Source organism: Pseudochaenichthys georgianus, chromosome 7 (genome assembly GCF_902827115.2).
Source record: "Pseudochaenichthys georgianus chromosome 7, fPseGeo1.2, whole genome shotgun sequence".
NCBI lineage: Eukaryota > Metazoa > Chordata > Actinopteri > Perciformes > Channichthyidae > Pseudochaenichthys > Pseudochaenichthys georgianus.
Genome location: NC_047509.1, coordinates 22913413 through 22922119, shown reverse-complemented (window position 1 = coordinate 22922119; position 8707 = coordinate 22913413).

The following is an 8707-nucleotide window of genomic DNA, read 5'->3' as shown; positions in this document are numbered from 1 at the left end:
CCCTGCTGCAGTTAGATAGTACTGAGGGAGAAGTGGGCAGGGTGAGGGTTGTATAGGCAGACCGGTGAGAGTGTCTGCGTAAGAGGGGTGGAGTTTGGGGCTGTGTTACAGCCTGTGTGTGTGTGTGTGTGTGTGTGTGTGTGTGTGTGTGTGTGTGTGTGTGTGTGTGTGTGTGTGTGTGTGTGTGTGTGTGTGTGTGTGTGTGTGTGTGTGTGTGTGTGTGTGTGTGTGTGTGTGTGTGTGTGTGTGTGTGTGTGTGTGTGTGTGTGTGTGTGTGTGTGTGTGTGTGTGTGTGTGTGTGTGTGTGTGTGTGTGTGTGTGTGTGTGTGTGTGTGTGTGTGTGTGTGTGTGTGTGTGTGTGGGGAATAACCAGTGGGACTCACACCTTCTGTGAGTTGCCTCTGTCTGTTAAATCAATCCCAACAACAAAGACAGGGGGGTTTGAGTTGAAGTGTGCCGTTTCACACCTTCAGGAGCCAAATGGAGCTCATTGTTGGGTCACTACTGCAATGAGTGGTCACTAAACACACTGGATGGTGTGTGTCAATCAAAATGTAAGGTGGGAGCTTCCACTGGCATGCCCAGACATGAAAAGGGCCTGCATACTTAAGTAGTCTATTTATTGTTGTCCAAAATACTTTAAACACGTCAGTGAAATTAAACTAAAATATAGTGTTGAACTATGGTTGGTTCCCTTGTTTTTGTTCTTATAATTAAAAAGAAAAAACCCTGTAGATGTTAAAAATAGACAAACCATCACTAATATCTTGGCTGAGGATGTGAATGTATCAGGTATCACATTGTTTTCAAACTTTGTGCATACAAAAATGTTTATGGTTCTTTCTCTACTTTATGAAATATTTTCCTTTAGTCTGTAGTCCTTTTTATCGTTTTTTTCTGATGTGGGAAGGCAAGATAGTTTAAACAGGATTGTTGTGTATTCAAAGGCTCTAATTTTCACAAGGCGAGAGGTGTAGGCAAACATATCCTGTTTGCATAAACCTCTTGCCTTGAGTTGGTTGATTCCAAAATGAGAAATCCACCACCTAAGAAATGAATATCACTCAAACAAACAAGCCTAAAATCAACTTTTGCTGCTTTTTCACAGTAAAATCAGCTTTTATTCCTCTTTATTTACATTTCATTCTTAAGTAACATACAGTGTAATGCAACACAAAATCAATTAACAGACAATATTGTATAAAGTTGATTGGGAAGTGAATGGAATCAAATGAGATGTTGGACCTTTTGGGATTGATGTTATTATTTAAAGGTTTTGGGTTGCAAAACTCATGACTCACTAGTCATTTTCCATGGACAGAGTCAATTGGTCTTATCAATCAGACAGCAGTCAAACACTCATGATCGTCTTGTGTTTGCTTATTAGATCATTGTCTGTGGTGAGCTGCTGTAGTCATAAAACGAAACGTGTGCGTCTTGCTGTCAGGTATCGCCAACCTGTTCAGCAGGATTGTTAAACGGATGCACCTGAGGCAGCAACAGTCATCAGCTTGTTAAATCCAACTGAAGAGCAGTCGTTTTTACCTTTCAGTCTTCCTGATACTGTATTATTGTTTTCTAAATGCCTGTTTGATGGGCCATAGAGCTCAAGTAATTTAATCAATGAAGATTACTGATTGAACTGCATGTGATTGAACTCAAAATAAAACATCTTGTTAAGTGAAAGGTAATGCCTTAGAATGCGTAGAATCATTGTTAAAACAGGTTAGATTGACTACCTGTCTTTGATCTTTCCTTAGTACTGCGTTAATGTCTGCCTCTCACATGATTTGCAGTGTAGTTTTACTGAGTACATTAGTAAGCAATGTGTGAAACACTTGACCTGGAGCAAGTAGGGATATGAAAGATTGAATGCGTGGCCAACAAAAACACATTGTGACATTTCAAAGCTGCCCGAAGATATCGTAACTTGTCTTATTCTTTAATCTTAAGAACCACTTTCATTTGTCAGATTTATTCAACTATAATATGTTCATGTATTAATTTGGCTGTACGTTTTTAAGAAGCATTCCCTTAACAACAGCAAATAATTAATAGCTTTCGCCCTTAGGCTGTATTAAGGAAGACAGCAAAGTATTGGTCCATCCATCTTCTCCCGCTTATCCGTGGTTGGGTCGCAGGGGTAGCAGTTCCAGCAGAGAGCCCCAAACTTTCTTTTCCCTGGCGACATCAACCAGCTCTGACTGGGGGATCCCAAGGCGCTCCCAGGCCAGAGAAGAGATATAATCCCTCCACCTGGTCCTAGGTCTACCTACTTGGTCTCTTCCCAGCTGGACGTGCCTGGAACACCTCCCTAGGGAGGCGCCCAGGTGGCATCCTAACTAGGTGCCCGAACCACCTCAACTGGCTCCTTTCGACGCGAAGGAGGAGCGGCTCAACTCCGAGTCCCTCCCTGATGACCGAACTTCTCACCTTATCCCTAAGGGAGACACCAGCCACCCTGCGGAGAAAACCCATCTCGGCCGCTTGTATCCGCGATCTCGTTCTTTCGGTCATGACCCATCCTTCATGACCATAGGTGAGGGTAGGAACGAAAATGGCCCGGTAGACAGAGAGCTTTGCCTTCTGACTCAGCTCCCTTTTCGTCACAACGGTGCGGTAAAGCGACTGCAGTACCGCTCCCGCTGCTCCGATTCTCCGGCCCATCTCACGCTCCATTGTTCCCTCACTCGAGAACAAGACCCCGAGATACTTGAATTCCTTCACTTGGGGTAAGGACTCATTCCCTACTTGGAGTAGACAGTCCATCGGTTTCCTGCTGAGAACCATAGCCTCAGATTTGGAGGTGCTGATCCTCATCCCAGCCGCTTCACACTTGGTTGCGAACCGATCCAGTGAGTGCTGAAGGTCGCAGACCGATGAAGCCATCAGAACCACATCATCTGCAAAAAACAGTGGTGCAATCCTTAGTCCACCGAACTGCAGACCCCCTCCCCCATGACTGCGCCTCGAAATCCGATCCATGTATATTACAAACAGGATTGGTGACAAAGCGCAGCCCTGGCGGAGGCCAACCCTCACCTGAAATGAGTCCGACTTACTGCCGAGGACCCGGACACAGCTCTCGCTTTGGGAGTACAGAGATTGGATGGCCCTGAGTAGAGACCCCCTCACCCCATACTCCCGCAGCACCTCCCACAGTAACTCCCTGGGAACTCGGTCATATGCCTTCTCCAAGTCTACAAAACACATGTAGACCGGATAAGCGTACTCCCAGGTCCCCTCCAGGATCCTTGCGAGACTAAAAATCGTATCCGTCGTCCCACGAACAGGACGGAATCCGCATTGTTCCTCCTCAATCTGAGGTTCGACAATCGGCCTGACCCTCCTTTCGAGTACCTTAGAGTAAACTTTCCCGGGGAGGCTGAGTAGTGTGATGCCTCTGTAATTGGCACACACCTTCTGATCCCCCTTTTTGAAAAGGGGGACCACCACCCCGGTCTGCCACTCCTTCGGTACTGTTTCCGACTTCCACGCAATGTTGATGAGACGTGTCAACCATGACAGTCCCTCAACTCCCAGAGCCTTCAGCATTTCTGGGCGGATCTCATCCACCCCCGGGCTTTGCCACTGTGGAGTTGTTTGACGACCTCAGTGACCTCCCCCCGGGAGATTGGTGTTGATCCCCCGTCATACTCCAGCTCTGCCTCTAACATAGAGGGCGGAGTTGTCGGATTCAGGAGTTCCTCAAAGTGTTCCTTCCAACGCCCTAACACTCCATCAGTTGAGGTTAACAACGTCCCATCCTTACTGTACACAGCTTGGATATGGTTCCCTGCTTCCCCTTCCTGAGGTATCGGACAGTTTTCCAGAACAACTTTGGTGCCGCACGAAAGTCCTTCTCCATGTCTTCTCCGAACTTCTCCCACACACGCTGCTTTGCCTCGGCCACGGATGAGGCTGCTGCCCTTCGGGCCTGTCGGTACCTTGCAACTGCCTCGGGAGTCCCCCGGGATAACAAATCCCTGAAGGCCTCCTTCTTCAGTCGGACGGCTTCCACCAGGAGGTTCGAGGGTTACCGCCCCTTGAGGCACCTAGGACCTTGAGACCACAGCTCCCCGCCGCGGCTTCGGCAATAGAGGCTTTGAACACCGACCACTCTGGTTCAATGTCCCCAACCTCCACAGGAATGCCCGAAAAGCTCCGCCGGAGGTGCGAGTTGAAGGCCTCCTGAACTTGGGCCTCCTCCAGACGTTCCCAGTTCACCCGAACTACACGTCTGGGCTTACCAGGTCTATCCAGAGGCTTCCCCGCCACTCGACCCAACTCACCACCAGATGGTGATCAGTTGACAACTCCGCCCCTCTCTTTACCCGAGTGTCCAAAACATACGGCCTCAGGTCCGATGATACGATAACGAAATCGATCATGGACCTTCTGCCTAGGGTGCTCTGGTACCACGTACACTTATGAGCATCATTATGTTCGAACATGGTGTTTGTTATGGCCAATCCATGACTAGCACAGAAGTCCAATAACAAACCACCACTCCGGTTCAGATCAGGGGGGCCGTTCCTCCCAATCACGCACCTCCAAGTGTCTCCATCATTGCTCACATGTGCGTTGAAGTCTCGCAGCAAGATTAAAGAGTCCCCTTCAGGAGCCCCATACAGGACTCTTTCCAGGGTCTCCAAGAAGGCCGTATACTCTGAACTGCTGTTGGGTGCATAAGCACACACAACAGTCAGAGTTTTCCCCCCCATAACCCGCAGGCGTAAGGAGGCGACCCTCTCGTCCACTGGGGTAAACTCCAACAACAAAGCACCCAACCGGGGACTTGTGAGTATCCCCACACCCGCCCGGCGCCTCACACCTTGAGCAACTCCAGAGAAGAATAGAGTCCAACCCCTATCCAGAAGTAAGGTTCCAGAGCCGACACTGTGCTTAGCGGTGAGCCCAACCAGATCCAACTGGTAACGCTCCACCTCCCGCACAAGCTCCGGCTCCTTCCCCCCCAGAGAGGTGACATTCCACGTCCCCAAAGCCAGCTTCTGTCGCCCGGGTCTGGTCCGTCGAGACCCTCCGCTTTCACTGCCACCCTTCTGGCAGCGCACCCGACCCCATCGCTGTTTCCCGTAGGTGGTGGGCCCGCGGGACGGAGAAGCGGAGGTGTTACCCACGTTGCCTTTTCGGGCTGGGCCCGGCCGGGCTCCGTGGCAAATCCCGGCCACCAGACGCTCACCGACGAGTCCTCCTTCTGGGCCTGGCTCCAGAAGGGGACCCCGGGCTTCCTCCGGGCCGGGTATCCTCACTTCTTGTTTTTTTTTTCATGAGGTCTTTTGAAAAGTATTGGTGATGATTAAATTAAGGAAGGGAAGGGAAAACACATTTACTCAATCACGATGTGTTGGATTTGTTGTGGGGGTAAATATCTCTTAATGAAAAATATGATAAATAAAATGAGTTTGATTAAAAGGTTTAGTTAGCAAGAGATAAACAATGGAAACACATGATTTCTCAAAAACAAAGTTCAAATAAGCTGATCATGACATAAACCTATACTGTATGTCATCCAGGAGAGTCCTGTGATTCGACTATAGTTTGTTGAAAAAATGAAATGGGAATACAGAATAGTGAAAATATAACTACTTCTCAACTCAAGTTAAACATAAAAAACTTTTAGATCATATCTTTGACTTTTTCCTAGGAATGAGCCTCTGAATCATTTTCCTCAACGTTGATTGAAAACCTTAGTGTGTTTTGTATTTCTCATTATTTGGAACAGTGGAAATTAAACTGAGTTATCTATCGATTACATGGAAATCAGTGTCAAACAGATAGTTATCATTTATATTCATGCGAAAGCACCTTTTTAGTCTGGTGTTAGATCATCATGGAAAAACAAAAAGTTGAACTAGATAATGGGTTCAAGATAATGGGATAATGGGTGACTCACCCTTTCCTCGCAATATTCCTCAAGGAAGGCAGCCAAATGCTGTTAACAACCTGGGATTTTTTACTGTGAGCTCATACCAGTTTCAGTTATACTTCAGGTAGAGTTCATCACCAAGTTTCCACCAAGATTATAATAAGGTTGCAACTCTTTCCCAAGAAATTACCCATTATTGGTACAAGGAGGCTATGTTACATACAAAACCAAGAGTGGGTCGACTGGTAGAAATCGGCAACAAAATTGTAATAAAATATTACGTCTCACCTTAAACTCAAGACATAAATACGGTCGATTTTGCTCAAGATATTTGAGGTACCCAAAGGATGAATCTCATCTTGACTTTGGACAATCAACAGTTCCAGTTTCCCTAAACTGTACTTCAAGAGTTATTAAGTTAGCATTTTATCAACTTACAATAGTTATGTTAACATGCTCAGATTTAAGAAGTAAATACAGTATTTGTAAACTGTTAACTTGATAACATACTTAGAATTGTTAACATGTTTGCTTAAATGTTTTTGTTTGATTTTGTACAGCTCCAAGGTGGCAAGTCATGAGTTAACCTGAGTTTCCAAATTATTGATATAATAATTCTTAAAATAATTTTGCATTTGTTGTTGTTGTTGTTATTCCCCACCATTACACTGGGAGACAAAAAAACACCTCTACCTCCATTATCTTTTTCACGCATACAATTGACTGCAACATCATGAATACTTTCAGAGACAGACAGTCTGGAACTGCTTACCTATGTAATGTTAATTTGTCTTAACCTGGATTTCAAGTGAGGCCTTTTGGGATGGTTTTGTTAGAAGTGGATGGACAAAGTTAGTGGGAATGTACAAACTAGCTTGTTGAAACAACCTTAGACTCTAGTTTGGTCCTACATTTAGGATTGAATAGCTCCCAATGTGCCTGTTGTTTAGAAGTTTAGATTACTACTGTAGATCTCACTTCTCCAGCTTTGTGTCACATTGCTCAACGGGACGGGAAATACCAGATGCCTAGCCAAAAGCAACATTATATGTAGAAAGACAAACAGCCCATTCATTTTTCCAGACTCCATCAAACAGTGGGGCTCACAGTTCCTGAATGAGCTGTTTCCTAACAAAAGACCACATAGTTTCACATTGAAAAAAACAATTACTTTATTAAGAAGTCTTTTTTCAGTCTGGGCTCACCATAATAATATATGTAATCGAGCACAGTTCTGATTTAATGTGTTATATATATATCCAATGTATATAAAGGATTCTTGGGTTTTCCTTAAAGCTTAAACTTCATATTTCTTTTAATGATATATATCACATCTATATAAAAGAAGAGACCTAAATGCCATTTTCATAATGTAATTCCCTCCATGTGTGGTGGGATGAACTTTGGCTCTCCCCAAGAAGTCACTCGCTTGTATTTATCCAGACTCAGCAGGGTGAGAGCAGCGGTGCTAAAGTCACACCTCAGGCCACTAAAACGGAGTCTGGATATGAGGCCCCCAACATCAGGTGTCCAACAGAGAATCTGACGTGCCAAAGTTCTCACACGGACGACCATAAAGGAATCTTAATTGGACACTGGCTCTCCTTTGAAGGCAAGATCAGTCAAAGTCCGATAAACCGTTTTAACTTCTCAATTTAAGAAGAAGACACACTTTATTTTTCCTCACGGGGAAATGTATTTCTCAACTCTGTTGTGTTTACACACGTTACACATAGTAGATCCCTGTTTTGATTCAATCCTCAAGTTGACATGAGTATACTAATCAATACGAAGATTGTATTTAGATTGTGTACTTCAAGGTTGCAAATATGCACACACAGTATGGAAATTGGGCGTAATTTCGCTTTGTGATGCAAGTTGGATAAGGTTATGATTTCCCTGGAACTCTGATGTCTGTTAAAAGGAACGCAGAAAAATACGTGCCGTGATAATTATTTGCCGAATAAACATGCAACGCCTTGGGCAGCACATGGACGCATATCAAAGTTACATTTCTACTCACATTTGATCTGATGTTTTTTATATTTATTCGATCAATCAATAGTTTTATTTTTATTATCCATACGGCACATAAGTTAAAACAATACATCCATTCAAGTAATGTACAACATTCTTGGAAATAAGTCCAACTTATGTACACTGGTAATGTAGTAGTGTTGATGTTTTTTAACAGAGCTCTTTTTTTAACAGGTTTAATGATAACATTAAACCTTTACTGTGCCACATTTCATTAATTTCATTTTCCAATTTGTTCTGGTCTTTGTGCTCTTTGAATAATTAGCTGCCCGGCATGTTCTTCAGCTTCTGTAAGTTGCTTTACATTAACTTGAACATTCCCTTTAAGTGGTTTTGTCGGGATCTCTAACCTTGTTCTAAGCTGACACAATATTGATGGATACTGTAATTGAAATATCTCACTAATGTTGCTTCCTTTTGAATAATGTTCAACAGTAGATGCTACTTTACTGCACGGCTTTTGTGCTGCTAAGCACACATCTTGATTTTGGCTTTACTGGAGCATTAAGGCCTTTAATAGTGTTCTGGTTTTAACACACTAACATGGGCTTTCCAGACCTGAAAAGTTTCCATTTCAGACCCGGTTTTATCTAAAGGATCAAACTGGACGTTCAAAAAAGTTTACGGCCTCTCACGGTATGTGTAGTGTTCCAGTTGGCAGTTTAGAGGAGGGAGGCCTCTCCACGGCCTGATAAAGGCTGTGCGGTGACACCAGGGGAAAGAGAACAGACTTCAGTGGCAGGAATGCTTGAAAGAACCGTCCGCACACCCAGATCAGCA